The following is an 18574-nucleotide window of genomic DNA, read 5'->3' as shown; positions in this document are numbered from 1 at the left end:
TATAAAGAAAAATTTACTTGGATTTGTAGAAAATGATTTTAGGTGAAATTTTTACCTTGATGAAAAGATAATTTTGTAAGCTTCAATATAGAAAAGTAAAACTTAATTTGGTTTTGGCAAGGATTAGAAAAATGCAAATCTTTGAACTAGTGTAATTTGGAAATCAAATGTTGCCTTGTAGAACTTTTAGGAAATTTTGTAGATTTTTGCTAGAAAATTGGGATACCAAGTTAGAAAACAGAGTCAATGAACTTTGATTTTATGTAAAAAGTTTGTGAAAGGATGTGACTCTTCACATTTAAATTTAAATTCCAACGTTCAAACACACTGGTAATCGATTACCAAATCATTGTAATCAATTACAACATTTTGAAATCAATTGGAACGTTGTAAATTCAGTTGAAGGCTTTTTGAAAAACATTTTGCTACTGGTAATCGATTACAACAATCTGGTAATCGATTACTAGAGAGTAAAAACTCTTTGGTAAAAGGTTTTTGAGAAAAATTCATGTGCTACTCAGTTTTTGAAATTTTTTTTAATACTTATCTTGATTGAGTCTTCTCTTGATTCTTGAATCTTTTGTCTTGAATCTTGATCTTGATTCTTGGAACTTGAATCTTGAAACTTGATTCTTGATTCTTGAAATCAAATTTCCTTTTGAACCTTGAAGTGTTCTTGATTCAATCTTGAACTCATTCTTTGATTCTTGAGATCATCATCTTTGTTATCATGAAGTGCTCTTGACTTTTGAGATTTTTGTCATCATCTTTGTTATCATCAAAACTCTTTGAATCAATCTTGATTCATCATGAAGCTTGCTTCTACACTCTTCCCCTTTTTGATGATGACAACTTCTGAAATCAAGAAACACACTCACACATTTTTTCCTAGTCGATCACTCACATAAATTTCCATTCTCCCCCTTTGTTTTTGAGTTTATGCTTCTCTTGAAATTAAGTTAATTACTTATGTGAGTTCTTGATTTATTCCCTATTTCTCTCCCCCTTTGGCATCAACAAAAAGCCAAAGTGCGTAACAAGTATAAGACAAACATATACTATTAATCATTCACAAGGCATACATTGAAGGATATAAACCAATCATGAAGCAAGAAACATGAATAGATCAAATATATAAAAAACACAGTCATATAGCATAATTCATAATTATTCAGTCATACTAAGCAAATATTAAAAAGAAATAATAAGTGCTCAAATGTCATAAAAACATAGCCAAATACAAGGATTAAAATCAAAATTAAATAATTAAACAAGAAAAGAGAAACTTATAGAAATCAAACAAGATAATAAATTATCCTTACATTATAATAGAAGCATATGTGCATAAACAACAAATAAGTCATAAGTCATCAAAACATAAATCATTTGTCTAAGACTGTGTGGTTTTGTGAAGATGTCTACAGGTTGGTTTTTAGTATCTACAAATTTTAAAACACAGTCACCTTTTTCCTAAGACTAAGTGCTAATTGACTATCAACACTTACCAAGATGAGTTTTTTTTATTAACATAGAAGGTTTCACCATATTAAAATAATTTTATTTGAAATAAAATATAATAATTTTGAAAAGCATAAATTTTTTTTTTGAATAATCAATCAAGTAATTCGAGGGCGAGCCCTGGTGCAGCGGTAAAGTTGTGCCTTGGTGACTTGTTAGTCATGGGTTCGAATCCGGAAACAACCTCTTTGCATATGCAAGGGTAAGGTTGTGTACAATATCCCTCCCCCATACCTTCGCATAGCGAAGAGCCTCTGGGCAATGGGGTACGATAGTTAATCAATCAAGTAATTCAAACATATCAAACAAGAATTATAATAGGATTGAAGGATATAGATCACAGGCATTATCAAACATTCAGATTTGTTAAAGATAATTTAAAAACTTAGAAAGTTCAAAGAACTCAATCAATCATGTAATCATTATTTTCTCTGAAACCTACATGCTCAATATCTTTATCATGCTCATGCTTGATACCACATTTTTCAGAATCAAAAAGATACTTTATATATGAAAATTCTTATATAAAAATAAATAAATATAACATAATGGATTTTGAAAAACTTTATGAATGAACCTTAAGCAAGTAATTCACATGTCATATCATGCAAAAACATTAAAACATGTAGATATTCAATTATATCAAAGCAATCAAACACAAGTATTGAAGAATAATGATTATAGATATTATTAAAATATTTTAATGAAAATTTCATGCAAAGAAGATAAACTCAATCAAGAATACATACTCATAATTTCAAACAATCAAAACAAACAAATGAAAAATTGTTAGTCATCATAATCAAATTAATTGACGGAAAATTTCAACTTTAAAAATTTAATAAGAAAATGGTTTTGAAATTACCTTTTTCATGATTAAGGTGTCTAGATCTTTAAAGATGAGGATCATACTTTTTCTCTTTGTTTATCATTCTTGAGAAATGTTCTCATCACTTTCATAATCCTTGGTTAGAAGATTAATCTCCTTTTTTGAACCATCGGATGAATCATTGTCATCCCATGCAATGTAGGCTTTCTTGTTCCTTCTTTCATCATACCTTTTCTTATCACTTTTCTCAGGCCATTCTTCATTTGAAGGACAATTGACTTTGATGTGACCAATTTGGTTGCATTTGTAACATCTAAGGACTTGAGAATCTTCTTGAGATTTTCTTCCATTGTTGAAGTTCTGATGCCTGTCAATTCTTCTTTTTTTGATAAATTTCTGAAATTTCTTCCTAAAGAATGAAAACTCTTCTTCATCATCTGAATCTTCTTCTTCATTTTCTTCTTGCATTGATGATGAGGCTTTAAGGGCTATACTTCTCTTCTTTTTGTCATTTTCTTCATTTTGATTAAGACGTTGGAGTTTGATCGAGGCCGTACCCAAATCAAATAAACATTAAAATGTAGTAACTAGGAAGTGATCCTAGGTCGTTTCCCAATGAGCAATGATAAATCAAATGTTCATAACAGATAGTAGGAAATAGTAACAAATTGGAGGGGGGGGGGGGGTTGTTTGCTTTTGTAAATTAAACAGCGAGTAAAATAAAATACGTTGCTTCCCCTTGATTCACAAGCAAGTCTCTTATCCTAGATTGCGAGAATTTATCCTTATTCAGTTCAACCACTTAATCCAACCCTAAATTAAATTACTAAGCGAAATTCAACATAAGGCATTCATTATGTGATTAAGCATCACATACACCAATTACTCACAAACGATCATTAAGCATGAACGTAAATTAAGCGCAGAGACAATTAACCAAGCACTAAGCATGCATGAACTAATAGCAACAAATTCAAAGTAATTAGTGAAGAGGAAAAACTGAACAGAATTTAACAGTAATAATAGAACCTCAAAGAGAACTGTGCTTGATCCTCAAGAAAAAACAACGCTGGAGACTTAGCCTTCCATTAATCAATAGAGAACGAACTTAAAAATTGAAGAACGAAATTATATTGCTACCGGAATTGCAAACGAAAACAAATGTCTCAAAGAAAATCCTAAAACTAAAAAAACGAAAATATGGGAGAGAGAAGAGAGAGGACTAAACTAGAACCTTGGTACTGTTATATAGTTTTCCAACCCCAAAGCTTACAAATCTGTTTCAAATCCAAGCCCATAAATAAATTAAATTCAAATCTAGATAAGATAAGATAAGATAAGATAAGATCTAGATTAAATAATATCAAGATGAGATCAAATCTAAATAATATTTAAATAAGATAAAGATAAGATAAGATCTAATTTTGTAGAATAAAATAGTCTGCCCTCTTCAAGTCCAATCCTAATTCTGGATTCAAGCCCAATGCTTCATTAATTCCTGAAATTAGATTAAAAACATCAAATTAGCTGAATGGGCCCAAATAATAAAACTGCCTAATTAATTTGACAATTAAGACTAATCGGTACTTAAAATGGTGCAAAAAGGGTTAAGAAATAGGATAAAATAATGACACATCAGAGTTCCATCTCATGTTCCTGCAATTTTCCAAATAAAGTAGCAAGAGACATGGAAGAGAGATCTTTACTTTCAGAAATAGCAGTTACCTTGGGCTGCCATTCCCTACTTAAGCATCTTAAAACTTTATTAATCAAATCTTCATTAGGAAAGATTTTTCCTAAAGAGGCAAGGTGGTTTACTATATGTGTAAATCTTTTCTGCATGCTATGGATATTTTCATTAGGATTCATCCTAAATAATTCATAATCATGGGTAAGGGTATTGACTCTAGACCTTTTTACATCAGTGGTTCCTTCATGTGTTAGTTGGAGAGTGTCCCACATCTCCTTGGCATTTGTACAATTTGACACTCTAAAATACTCATCTATTCCTAGGGCTGAAGTAATAATGTTTTTGGCTTTAAGATCATACTGGATTCTTCTTCCATCTTCTTCTGTCCACTTATCTCCAGGTTTTTGTGTTGTGGTGCTTGTGCTTACATCTACTACAGTGGGTATGTATGGTCCTATTTCTATTGCTTCCCAAATGTTTAAATCTATGGCTTCAATGAAAATCTGCATACGGGTTTTCCAATAATGGTAACCCTCACCATTGAAAATGGGTGGTCTATGAATGGATTTTCCTTCAGGAAACAAAGGATTTGAAGAGGCCATGAATCTTGAAGTGGTTAAACTTTCTACAACATACCTGCTCTGATACCACTTGTTGGATCAAGTGGCCTCAGAATAATTAAGAAGGGGGGGGGGGGGGGTTGAATTAATTATTCCTAAACCTTTACTAATTAAAAATTTACTTTTCTAAGGCTTTTACTATGTTGTTAAGTAAATGAAGAATAAAAAAAAAACTTAACCAAAAGTAAAAGTGGGAATTAAAGTGCACAACGGAAATTGAAAGAGTAGGGAAGAAGGAGACAAATACACAAGAGTTTTTATACTAGTTCGGCAACAACCCGTGCCTACATCTAGTCCCCAAGCGACCTGCGGTCCTTGAGATTTCTTGTCAACCTTGTAAAATTCCTTTACAAGCAAAGATCCACAAGGGATGTACCCTCCCTTGTTCTCTTTGAACAACCTAGTGGATGTACCCTTCACTAGAATTGATACACAAGAGATGTACCCTCTCTTGTTCTCAGTCAACAACCCAAGTAGATGTACCCTCTGCTTGTACCACAAAGGATGTACCCTCCAATGTGTTAAGACAAAGTTCTCAAGTGCTTAAACCTTTGAAACTTTGTGAATGGGGATACCAAAGAATTCTCAGGCGGTTAGTCCTTTGAAATCTTTTGTATATGGGAAAGGGAAGAATCAAAAGAATTCTCAGACTGTGTCGTTTTGAATTCTTTGACAAGGGAGAAGGGAGACACAAAAGAATTCAGGCGGTTAGTCCTTTGTTCTTTTGGAAAAGGGAGAAGAGAGACACAAAAAGAATTCAGGTGGTTAGTCCTTGGCGAATTCTTTTTGGCAAAGGGAGAAGGGAATGAAAAAGATGAATAACACAGTTTTCAAGGTTTGGAAAACCAGAAAACTTTGGAAAGCTTTTGGCAAAAGGAAGAAGAAGAAGTTCAAAGAGATTTAGAAATCAAAGTGGAAAAGTTGTTGTCAAAAGAATTGTTGAATGAATAATTTTAAATGCAAATCAAAGTGGGTCTTTTATAGACTCTTCATGTGTGGTCAAGAGAACCATTAGAAGAGTTATAACCTTTAGAAAAACTTAAAAACCATTTGGAAATGTTACAACTTTAAGAAAAACTTGAAAACTATTGGAAGAGTTACATCTTTTGATTTTGTTCAGAAACTATCACTGGTAATCGATTATCAAATTAGTGTAATCGATTACACAAAGCTTTTTTGTGAAAGGATATGACTCTTCACATTTGAATTCCAACGTTCAAACACACTGGTAATCGATTACCAAATCATTGTAATCGATTAACACATTTTGAAATCAATTGGAATTTTGTAAATTCAGTTGAAAGCTTTTTGAAAACCATTTTGCTGCTGGTAATCGATTAGAATAATCTGGTAATCGATTACCAGAGAGTAAAAGTTCTTTGGTAAAAGGTTTTGAGAAAAATTCATGTGCTAATTAGTTTTTGAAAAAACTTTTTAATACTTATCTTGATTGAGTCTTCTCTTGATTCTTGAATCTTGAGTCTTGAATCTTGATTCTTGATTCTTGAAATCAAATTTCCTTTTGAACCTTGAAGTGTTCTTGATTCAATCTTGAACTCATTCTTTGATTCTTGAAGTCATCATCTTTGGTAACATGAAGTGTTCTTGACTTTTGAGCTTTTTGTCATCATCTTTGTTATGATGAAAACTCCTTGAATCAATCTTGATTCATCATAAAGCTTACTTCTACAATTTCTGCCTTTTTGATGATGACAACTTCTGAAATCAAGAAACACACACACACACACACACACACTTTTTCCTAGTCGTTCACTCACATAAATTTCCATTCTCCCCCTTTGTTTTTGAGTTTATGCTTCACTTGAAATTAAGTTAATTACTTATGTGAGTTCTTGATTTAATCCCCATTTTTCTCCCCCTTTGGCATCAACAAAAAGCTAAAGTGCGTAACAAATATAAAACATACATAAATGACTATTTATACAAGAGAATAGAAAACAATTAAACAAGATAATTTAACCATTCATCAAACTTAGAAAGGCAAGAAATATAAAAACCATACATAAATGTTATACAAAAGAATAGAAAACAATCAAAAAAGATAACTTAATCATTCATCAATCTTAGAAAGATAATACTTCATAGAATGTCTTATAATCCAAAAAGTCATTCATAATATTCAAATAAAACATATATGAATAATTAAAAAATATGAAACACATAGTCATATAATATAATTCATAATTGTTCATTCAAACCATGCAAATAAAGAAATACTAAATTATCCAAATGTCTTAATATAGCCAAATACACGGCTAGAAAGAGAAGTACTAGTAATATTAAATAATAGAAAATTAAGATGACGGTGGCTGCGGTGGTGGTAGATCAAAGCTTGAACGGATATAAGAAACATCTTCTTCGACCTTGGTGATTCTTGACTCCATCTCATTGAAGCACATGTCCACTTGTATTTCCAAAGTATCAAACCTTTCACCAACAAAGGTTTGAAGACCATCAAACCTATCCAAAATCTTCGAAAGAAGAGATGAATCTTCTCCATCATGTCCTTCTTCACCAACATGTCGAGCACCCTTTTTCACCCAAGAGCCATCATGCTCTTTTTGATAACCAAAAGATGCAATGACAGAAGCGCCTATTAGAAAGGATCTCTTGATTGGAACATAGGGTTCAGAATCAAGAGGGATGTTGAAGTGTTGAAAGAAGAGGGTGACTAGGTGTGGATATGGCAATAGAGCATTCAATCACAATGCCTTATGCATGCGATATCTAACAAGATGTGCCCAATCAATTTGTAGACCTTTATGAAAAGCCCACATAACTATAAGATCTTCTTCAAAAACCTGTGCAAGGTTTGAAGATCTTGGAAGCAAGATATGAACTATGAGATAATGAAGGATGCGACTCTCAAAAGCCAATGAACTGGCAAGAAGCCTTCCAGTCATATCCGCTTGGTTGGTGCAAACCAACCGGCGGGCATCATGCACAGAGAAGTCAAACTTCCAATCATCAATCAGTCTACCTTCAAATGGTACACCTTCACTTGGCAATTGGGTTAAATCATAGAATAAGGATTGGTCAATGACCATCTTAATCCCATAAACGTCAGAAATTAAAGTGCCTTCTTGGATTTCTAGGTTTGAATAGAAGGCTTTGACTAAATCAGAATAAACAGGCAATTTTAAAGACATGAAAGGAATAAGATTGGAGTTTTCAAATGCTTGAATGCATTCAAAACTCTCATTTGAAAAGAAATCCATATCAATGAATTTTGGATCAATAATGGAACGAGAAGAAAAGAGATTTGTGTACCGTATCCGCTGTTCATCAGAAGAAAACAATGATGCGGAAGGAATAGAGGAAGAAATCGGCGTCTCCTGTGACTCAGAATGCCGTTGACTCCGACTCGTAGTGCCCTTTCGCTTCTTTGATGGTTCCACCATTTGAAGAGATTATTCAAAATTTTAATCGGTTCAAATGAAAGAGAATGAAAAAAGATGAAGTTTGGGATTTGTGGGGAGTGATTTGGACAAGAAATGAGTGAGATATGGCTGAAGAAAGATTTGGGGACGAGGGTTTTCGAGAGAGAGAAGGATTACATATTTCAGTATTTGAAATTTGAATATATAGGAGCAGAGACGTGTTGTAATCGATTACACAAATATAGTAATTGATTACCAGAAAGCAACATAGCCAGAAATAACTGCTTGTAATCGATTACACTATTATGGTAATCGATTACTAGAGGTTATTTTAGCCAGAAACCAAAAACTGATAGACTTTTTAGGAGAGAAGGAATTTTGAATGATTATCAAAATATTTTTTAAAGAAAAAAATATATTAAAAATACTTTATGAATGATTCTAAATCATGTAATTCACATATCATATCATGCAAAAACATTAAAACATGTAGATATTCAATTATATCAAAGCAATCAAACACAAGTATTGAAGAATAATGATTATAGATATTATTAAAATATTTTAATGAAAATTTCATGCAAAGAAGATAAACTCAATCCAGAATACATACTCATAATTTCAAACAATCAAAACAAACAAATGAAAAATTGTTAGTCATTATAATCAAATTAATTGATGGAAAATTTCAACTTAAATTTTTTAATAAGAGAATGGTTTTGATATTACCTTTTTCATGATTAGGGTGTCTAGATCTTCAAAGATGAGGATCATACTTTTTCTCTTTGTTTATCATTCTTGAGAAATGTTCTAATCACTTTCATAATCCTTGGTTAGAAGATTAATCTCCTTTTTTGAACCATCGGATGAATCATTGTCATCCCATGCAATGTAGGCCTTCTTGGTCCTTCTTTCATCATACCTTTTCTTATCACTTTTCTCAGGCCATTCTTCATTTGAAGGACAATTGGCTTTGATGTGACCAATTTAGTTGCATTTGTAACATCTAAGGACTTGAGAATCTTCTTGTGATTTTCTTCCATTGTTGAAGTTCTGACGTCTGTCAATTCTTCTTTTCTTGATAAATTTCTGAAATTTCTTCACAAAGAATGAAAAGTCTTCTTCATCATCTGAATCTTCTTCTTCATTTTCTTCTTGCATTGATGATAAGGATTTAAGGGCTATAATTTTCTTCTTTTTGTCAGTTTCTTCATTTTGATTAAGACGTTGGAGTTCCATCTCATGTTCCTGCAATTTTCCAAATAAAGTAGCAAGAGACATGGAAGAGAGATCTTTACTTTCAGAAATAGCAAGAGATGTACCCTCTCTTGTTCTCAGTCAAACCCAAGTAGATGTACCCTCTACTTGTACCACAAAGGATGTACCCTCCAATGTGTTAAGACAAAGATCTCAAGCTGTCAAACCTTTGATACTTTGTGAATGGGGATACAGAAGAATTCTCAGGCGGTTAGTCCTTTGAACACTTTTGTATTAGGGAAAGGGAAGAATCAAAAGAATTCTCAGACTGTGTCATTTTGAATTCTTTGACAAGGGAGAAAGGAGACACAAAAGAATTCAGGCGGGTAGTCCTTTGTTCTTTTGGAAAAGGGAGAAGAGAGACACAAAAAGAATTCAGGCGGTTAGTCCTTGGCGAATTCTTTTTGGCAAAGGCAGAAGGGAATGAAAAAGATGAATAACACAAGTTTTCAAGGTTTGGAAAACCAAAAAACTTCAGAAAGCTTTTGGTACAAAGAAGAAGAAGAAGAAGAAGTTCAAAGAGACTCAGAAATTAATGTGGAAAAATTGCTTGTATTAAAAATGAATTGGAAAAGATAGATTTAAAATGCAAAACAAAGCCTTGCTTTTATAGACACTTCATGTCTGGTCAAGAGGACCATTTAGAAGAGTTATAACTTTTAGAAAAACTTAAAACCAATTTGAAAAAGTCAAAAACCAGTTGAAGAGTTACATCTTTTGATTTTATTCAGAAACATTCACTGGTAATCGATTACCAAATCAGTGTAATCAATTACACAAAGCTTTTATGTGAAAGGATGTGACTCTTCATATTTGAATTTGAATTTCAACGTTCAAAGGCACTAGTAATCGATTACCAAAACTTTGTAATCGATTACAACTTTTTGAAATTAATTGGAACGTTGTAAATTCAATTTGAAAACTTTTTCAAAACAATTTTGCTACTGGTAATCGATTACAACAATCTGATAATCGATTACCAGAGAGTAAAAACTCTTTGGTAAACATGTTTTGAGAAAAATCATGTGCAACTCAATTTTTGAGAAAATTTTTTTCATACTTATCTTGATTAAGCCTTCTCTTGATTCATGAATCTTGAGTCTTGAATCTTGATGTTGATTCTCTAGATCTTGAACCTTGAATCTTGATTCTTGACTCTAAACTTTCTTCTTAAGTCTTGAATTCTTCTTGATTCTTATCTTGAACTCTTGAATTGTTCTTGATTCACTTGAGTTGTTCTTTGATTGATCTTTGAGCTTTTTGTCATCACCTTTCTCATCATCTTTTGTTATCATCATTGTTGTCATCAAAACACCTTTGAATCATCTTTGATTCACCATGAAGTTTTGCTTCTACAGTTAGGAAACAAATAAAGGTGTATGCAGCTAAAGGCAATAGAGGAAGGAAGGAGTTGGTGCTTAATAAAGGGGACTAGGTTTGGCTCCATCTTAGGAAGGATATATTTCCTACTAAGAGAAAGTCAAAACTTAGCCCCAGAGGTGTTGGCCCTTTTTAGGTCTTGGAGAGGATCAACAACAATGCTTATAGGTTTGACCTCCCAAAGGAGTATGAAGTTAGCAACACCTTTAACATTGCCGATTTGGTTCCTTTTACAGGTGTAGCTAATTCTATTGATGAGGCGTCTACAAATTTGAGGACAAATCCTCTTCAAGAGGAAGGGGATGATGCAATCCTCCCAAGGAGGGGACGCATCACCAGAGTCATGGCTAGGAGACTCCAAGAAGACTGGGCCAGAGATGCAGGAGAAGACTTTAGGGTTCTCATGAGCCTTAGGGTAGATTTTGGGCCCATGGGCTAAGTATGAGCCCACTTATCTTTGTACATATTAGATTAGAGTTTCATTATTTTTGGGCATTCTATTTAGGGCTCTATAGTGTAGGGAGGGTACCCTAGTAATGTAAGATTTTTCAGCCCTTGTATTTTAGGGCACCTAGACTAGTTTTTGTATTATGCGTAGTTTTGTAATTTCACATGCATTAAGTGCATTATTTGATGTGTGTGTGTTGGGAGAGAAATTTAATTGAATTGGGAGAAGCCCAATCCAATTAAATTTTGGACCATCCTAAGGGGGAGGTGAACATTTGCTTGCTACACCCCATTATCACATTATATAGTCACACTTTGTGCATGTCCTTCATGCTTTACATGCCTCATGACAGCTAGGCACACAAAGTGGAGAATCTTGGGCTTGATCTTGGATTAGTGGGCTAAGCCATAGCTAAAATTCACTAATCATAATGAGTGAAATCCATAAATTTAAATTGAAATTCAAGTGAAATTTGAATAGAAATTCAAATTTTCCTCTAATTTTGTGTGACACTTTGGCTATAAATAGAGGCCTTGTGTGTGTATTTTTACAACTTTGATAATTTGATAAATTACACTTCAAAGTTCAGACCTCATTTGAGGCATAAATTTCATGCCCCTTCTCTGTTAGATCAAGTGGCCTCAGAATAATTAAGAGGGGAGGGGGGAGGGGTTGAATTAATTATTAATGTACCTTGACTAATTAAAAATCTATCCTTCTTAATGTTACTAGATTCAATTAGGCTTTACTACTAAGTTATGTAACTTAAACAAAAGTAAAGCGTAAAAGTAAAGTACACAACATAAATTAAAAAGTGTAGGGAAGAAGAAGACAAACACAAGAATTTTATACTGGTTCGGCAACAACCCATGCCTACATCCAGTCCCCAAGCAACCACCGGTTCTTGAGATTTCTTTTAACCTTGTAAAATCCTTTACAAGCAAAGATCCACAAGGGATGTACCCTCCCTTGTTCTCTTTGAACAACCAAGTGGATGTACCCTCCACTTGAACTGATCCACAAGAGATGTACCCACTCTTGTTCTCAGTTACAACAACCCAAGTAGATGTACCCTCTACTTGTATCTCAAAGGATGTACCCTCCAATGTGTTAAGACAAAGAATTCTTAGGCGGTTAGTCCTTTGAATCTTTGTAAGGGGAAACAAAAGATATCTCAGGCGGTTAGTCCTTTGAAATCTTTTGTTTAAGGGAAAAGGAAGAATCAATAGAATTCTCAGGTGGTTAGTCCTTTGAATTCTCTTGGAAAGGGAGAAGGGAGACACAAAAGAATTCAGGCGGTTAGTCCCTCTATTCTTTTGGAAAAGGGAGAAGAGAGACACAAAAAAGAATTCAGGCGATTAGTCCTTGTTGAATTCTTTTTGGCAAAGAGAGAAGAGAATGAAAAGATATAACACACTTTTGTTTTCTACAGAATTTTCACTTGCAGAAGAACAAGGTTTGGAAAACAAAAAACTTAAAAAGCTTTTTGGCAAAGGAAGAAGAAGAAAGATGAGTAGGAAAGAATTCTTAAAGAATCGTAAAGGTTGTAAAGGTTAAAAGGTTTCTCAAAAGTTGTTCAAGAAGTTGTTTGAATGCAAGTCAAGGTCTTGCTTTTATAGACTCTTCATGTCTGGTCCAGAAAACCATTGGAAGAGTTATAACCTTGAGAAAATCTTGAGAAAACCATTGGAAGAGTTACATCTCTTGACCTTTTATTCAAAACTTGTCACTGGTAATCGATTACCATAACCATCTAATCGATTACACAATGCATTTTATGAAAAGATGTGACTCTTCACAATTGAATTTGAATTTCAACGTTCAGATACACTAGTAACCGATTACCAATATATTGTAATCGATTACACCATTTAAAAATTATTTGGAACATTGCAAATTTAGTTAAAAGCTTTTTGAAATCAAATTTTATCACTCTGGTAACTTAGAAAAATTTGAGAAAACTCTTTTGTAAAACAAAACTGTGCTATGTTTGGTTTTTGAAAAATCCTTTTCAATACTTCCCTTGTGAAGTCTTGACTTGTTGCTTCTTGGTTTCTTCTTGATGTCTTTTCTTGAATTCTTGAAATCAACTTCTCTTGAATCTTGAATCTTCTTGATTTCGTCTAATGAATCTTGAAATTAATCTGGATCTTGAACTTGTTGACTCAATCTTGAAATCATTCTTTTGGGCTTTTTGTCATCATCAAATTCACTTGATTCATACTTGATTCATCATCATGAAGCTTGCTTCTACATTCTCTCCCTCTCCCTCCACTCATCTTCTCTTATCTTCGAGCTCTTATATCTATTTATCTTTCTCAAACACTCATCTCTCTGACTTTTCCAACATTTCCTTTCAATAGACTTACAAAATTATCATAACATGTATGAAAACCAAATTAATTTGGAGGTGGATCATTGCATTCTTGACATTAGCAATCTACTCAAATATAGCTTTTGTCCTGTATCTGTCTAATGAGTTTATAAAAAATCTTACAGCGACTTCTTACTTCTCTCCTACTCATCATGAAATTTAAAATGGAAAAGAGGATCTTAGTTTCACCGGTGGTACCTAAGATCTATATTATCATCATTTGACAAACTCCAAAATGAATGAAAAATTATATGTCTACTTGAAGATGAGATCAAACCTTAAGAACATAATTTTTATTTTGGCTGCAGTTGTGTTGTGACAAGAAGACCATTTCCATCTGTTGGAATCTAAGAAGAAAATTATTTATTTTGGCTACAGTTGTGTTGTGACTAAAATACCATTTCTTTATGCTGGAATCTATGTAGGTTGCATCTCAATATCAAAAAGAAGCTAACAAGTGTAATTAAGGAATGAATACATGTGAGGAAGCCATGGAAAATAAGGCCTTGACAAATCTAATACTCGCTCTAGTTACATTCTCAAGTATTGCATTTGGATGTGTTAACAAATACACAAATTTTAAGTGTTATTATTACAGGAGTTCAATTTGAAGGTGCATCCCTATTAATATTAGGGAAAAAAAGCCATTGAATTTTTTCATTCACTTTTGTACCCAACAATGTATTAAAATATACACGTTAGCCTTAGTATAGGAGCACAGATGCTACTCCCTTAGCAGCCGAGATACCCGATAAGTTGTTAATATATAAATATATTTGAATTTTAATGATAATGTTATTATCCTATTTTCATATTATAGGCACCCCACTTATTTAGTAGGCACAAATTATCTATAAGAGTTGTTACGCTACTATAACAACCCCGACAACCAAGGACCCGAGGCTCCCATCCACACTATAAATACCAGGTTCTACCTCCCCTTTTGATTCATTCTCAACTCACTCACGTACTTACTTGAACATTAGAGTCCTTTGCTTTGTAGGTCCCTCCTCGTGTTCCCCTCAGTCCTTCTAATTCATTCTCCTTCTCATTCTCAACCTTGACATCAATCTACTCCAAATATTGGTTAAGTAGATTTGGCGCCCACCATGGGGTTACGACAAAACATCCCTCGAGGCCACCCACATTCTTGGTTAGCACATGCTCTAGCCTTCAGCGTGAGCCATTACCAAAAAATTCCAATCCTCCGCCGATGACCATGATGGGCAACAATGCTCTCCATCAACTTTAAGCCCGCTTCACAGAGATGGAATGTCATCACGAGCAAGAACTACTGATTTCCATGAAAGAAGAACTACTGATCGCCATGAGGAAGAACTACAGAGATGGAATGTCCCCATCCAACCAACAATACCCGAGACAACCACAACATCTCGCATGTAGATCGCCATGAAGGACGAATGACTCGTTGACACCCTTTTGTTGATTGTTGTTGGATCAAGTGGCCTCAGAATAATTAAGAAGGGGGGGTTGAATTAATTATTCCTAAACCTTTACCAATTAAAAATTTACTCTTCTAAGACTTTTACTATGTTGTTAAGTAAATGAAGAATCGAAAAGAAACTTAACCAAAAGTTAAAGCGGGAATTAAAGTGCACAATGGAAATTAAAAGATTAGGGAAGAAGGAGACAAACACACAGAGTTTTTATACTAGTTCAGCAACAACCCGTGCCTACATCCAGTCCCCAAGCGACCTGCGGTCCTTGAGATTTATTTTCAACCTTGTAAAAATCCTTTTACAGGCAAAGATCCACAAGGGATGTACCCTCCTTTGTTCTCTTTGAACAAACTAGTGGATGTACCCTCCACTAGAACTGATCCACAAGAGATGTACCCTCTCTTGTTCTCAATCAACAACCCAAGTAGATGTACCCTCTACTTGCACCACAAAGGATGTACCCTCCAATGTGTTAATACAAAGTTCTCAGGCGGTTAAACCTTTGAAACTTTGTGAATGGGGATACAAAAGAATTCTCAGGCGATTAGTCCTTTGAAATCTTTTGTATATGGGAAAGGGAAGACTCAAAAGAATTCTCAGATTGTATCGTTTTGAATTCTTTGACAAGGGAGAAGGGAGACACAAAAGAATTCAGGCGGTTAGTCCTTTCTTCTTTTGGAAAAGGGAGAAGAGAGACACAAAAAGAATTCAGGCGGTTAGTCCTTGGCAAATTCTTTTTGGCAAAGGGAGAAGGGAATGAAAAAGATGAATAACACAAGATGAAGGCCCAGAGGCAGAGACACTATCAAGACTATTAATTGTTGCTGAAGGCCCAAATTAAATATGCTTTTAGTTATAATTTTTATTTATTGTAATTTTGGCCCAAACTGTTTTGAAGGCCCATGTCTATTTTTATCTTTTTTTTTTAGATACACTATAAGTATTGATTTTCGTTTTCAATAAAAAAAACTTTTGGCATTTGATAAAATTTGGTGAGAGTTTCTCTCTGAGTTCCTTGTTGAACCAATCTTAGACTTATCAAGGTAATCCTTGTGGCGTCTACCCTGACGTATCAAACGATCCGCTCCTACTCAGGTTCACATCATCTGGTATCAGAGCTTCGGCTCTTGATACAGGTTCTATCCTATCCTATTATTTTTCTTTGTAATTTGTCCAGGTTCGTGTTTTGTCCTTGTTTTGTTATTTGCGTTTTTGTTTACATCTTGTTTCGTTCTTGTTTGCGTCTTGTGTTCTGTTATTTGCGTTCTTGTTTACATCTTGTTTCTTTCTTGTTCTTGTTCTTGTCACGTTCTTGTTGTTGCTTCTTGTGTCTTTCACACTTTGTGTAAAAAAAAAGTTGCAAAAATTTTGAAAAAAAAGTGGGTGTTTGATCTTTGAACACGAAATTGAGGCATTTAGAGGTGTTTTTTTTGGAAATAAAATCGTGGAAAAAACCCCCTTATCTAGATTCTCCTCTGAATTCTGAGCGTTTTGATATATAGTGGGCCTCAAACGGACAACCGTAGCAAAAGTTATGAGCATTTGAAGTTTACTTGTCATATCTGTTATCTTATCTGTTATCCTATCTGTTATCTTATTTGTTATCATATGTGTTATCCAAATTAAATCTAATTTGTTATCCAAATCTGATCTATTATCCAAATCAAATCAAATCAAAATTTGTTATCCAAATCAAATCAAATCTAATCTGTTATCCAAATCAAGTCCAAGTTATCCCAAATCAAATCTGTTACTCTGATAATTATATTGTCTTTCCTTTTATTTTATATTACCTTGTGTGTCTATTTCGGTCCTAGGAACTTAAGAGGGAACACGAGTGGTAAAAGGCAAGAGGGAATACATTACACAAAACCCTATATTGAGAGCATCAAACACGAGTGAACTACCATCAAAGAGAGAAACACGTGAGTAGAGTGTGGTGAGGTCCTGAATTTTTTATTTTAATTTACTGCAAAATTCTTTATTCCTTAATCATGACAAGAGCTGGTGACAATGGTGGTGTATATCATCAACTGGACGGATCTCAGCGCTTATTTCTGGACGCGGTGACTACACAAATGCAACGTTTGTTGAACCGTAACAAAGAAGAGCTCTACAGACGAATAACAAAATCTTCCTTGTTTACTCTTAAACCTCTATCCCCTAGAGAAGTGTGTGATGACCAAATCAGAATGAGAGAAAAGAGAGAACAAGAGAAAGAAAATAGTGAGGCACCACAAAGGAATATGAAAAAGAAGAGTCATACACCCGAGGAAAAGAGTGATACACATAAGAGAGAGAGTGATACACATGAGAGAAAATTTAATTATTTTGCAAAGGCGAGTGAAGTGAGGAAAGTGTTACCTGCTCATGAACCACTCAATCTATAGTATTGCAAAGACAGTAAAATTTCTACTGATAATTCTAATGAGTTTACTATTTCTATTTCTCTTAGTGTTCAACCCTTATTGCAGGAATTTAAAAATGTCTTTCCTAAGGAGATTCCTCATGTACTGCCACCTTCAAGAGGCATAGAACATCAAGTTGATCTCCTCCCCAGAGCTTCATTACCTAACTGGCCAACTTACAAAAGCAATCCCCAAGAGACTCAATGTAAGGATGCACATGCCAAAGTTGAGTATGTGAAAAGATTGTATGACCAAGTGAATGTGCAAATTGCAAAGAAGAATGAAAGCTATACCAAGCAAGCCTACAAGAAAATGAAGGAAGTGGTACTTGAACCCGGTGATGATCTTGGACATTTGAGGGCAAATGTTTTCAAAGAAGGAAGGAATGATGAGAATCTTGAAACTGGCCAAATACAGGCTAAAGGCCCAAGTGGAGAAGAACGAAGGCCCAAGTGGAGAAGGATAAAGCTCCCGAGTGGAGAAGGATGAAGGCCCAGAGGCAGAGACACTATCAAGACTATTAATTGTTGCTGAAGGCCCAAACTAATTTAGAGGCCCAAGTTAAATATGTTTTTAGTTATAATTTTTATTTATTATAATTTTGGCCCAAACTGTTTCGAAGGCCCATGTCTATTTTTATCTTTTTGTTCAGATACACTATAAGTATTGATTTTTGTTTTCAATAAAAAAAAATTTGGCATTTGATAAAATTTGGTGAGAGTTTCTCTCTGAGTTCCTTGTTGAACCAATCTCAGACTTATCAAGGTAATCCTTCTGGCGTCTACCCTGACTTATCTTCCTTCACCGGAAGTGGCGTCATCCAAACCTCCGTAACCTGTATCTAACGATCCGCTACTATTCAGGTTCACATCATTTTACTATGTTGTTAAGTAAATGAAGAATCGAAAAGAAACTTAAACAAAAGTAAAAACGGGAATTAAAGTGCACAGCGGAAATTAAAAGAGTAGGGAAGAAGGAGACAAACACACAAAAGTTTTTATACTAGTTCGGCAACAACCCGTGCCTACATCCAGTCCCCAAGCGACCTGCGGTCCTTGAGATTTCTTTTCAACCTTGTAAAAATTCTTTTACAAGCAAAGATCCACAAGGGATGTACCCTCCCTTGTTCTCTTTGAACAACCTAGTGGATGTACCCTCCACTAGAACTGATCCACAGGAGATGCACCCT

The sequence above is a fragment of the Glycine max genome, chromosome 3, assembly GCF_000004515.6.
Source record: "Glycine max cultivar Williams 82 chromosome 3, Glycine_max_v4.0, whole genome shotgun sequence".
NCBI classification, from domain to species: Eukaryota; Viridiplantae; Streptophyta; class Magnoliopsida; order Fabales; family Fabaceae; genus Glycine; species Glycine max.
The sequence above is the reverse complement of the archived record's forward strand: the minus strand, read 5'-3'. Positions refer to the sequence as shown.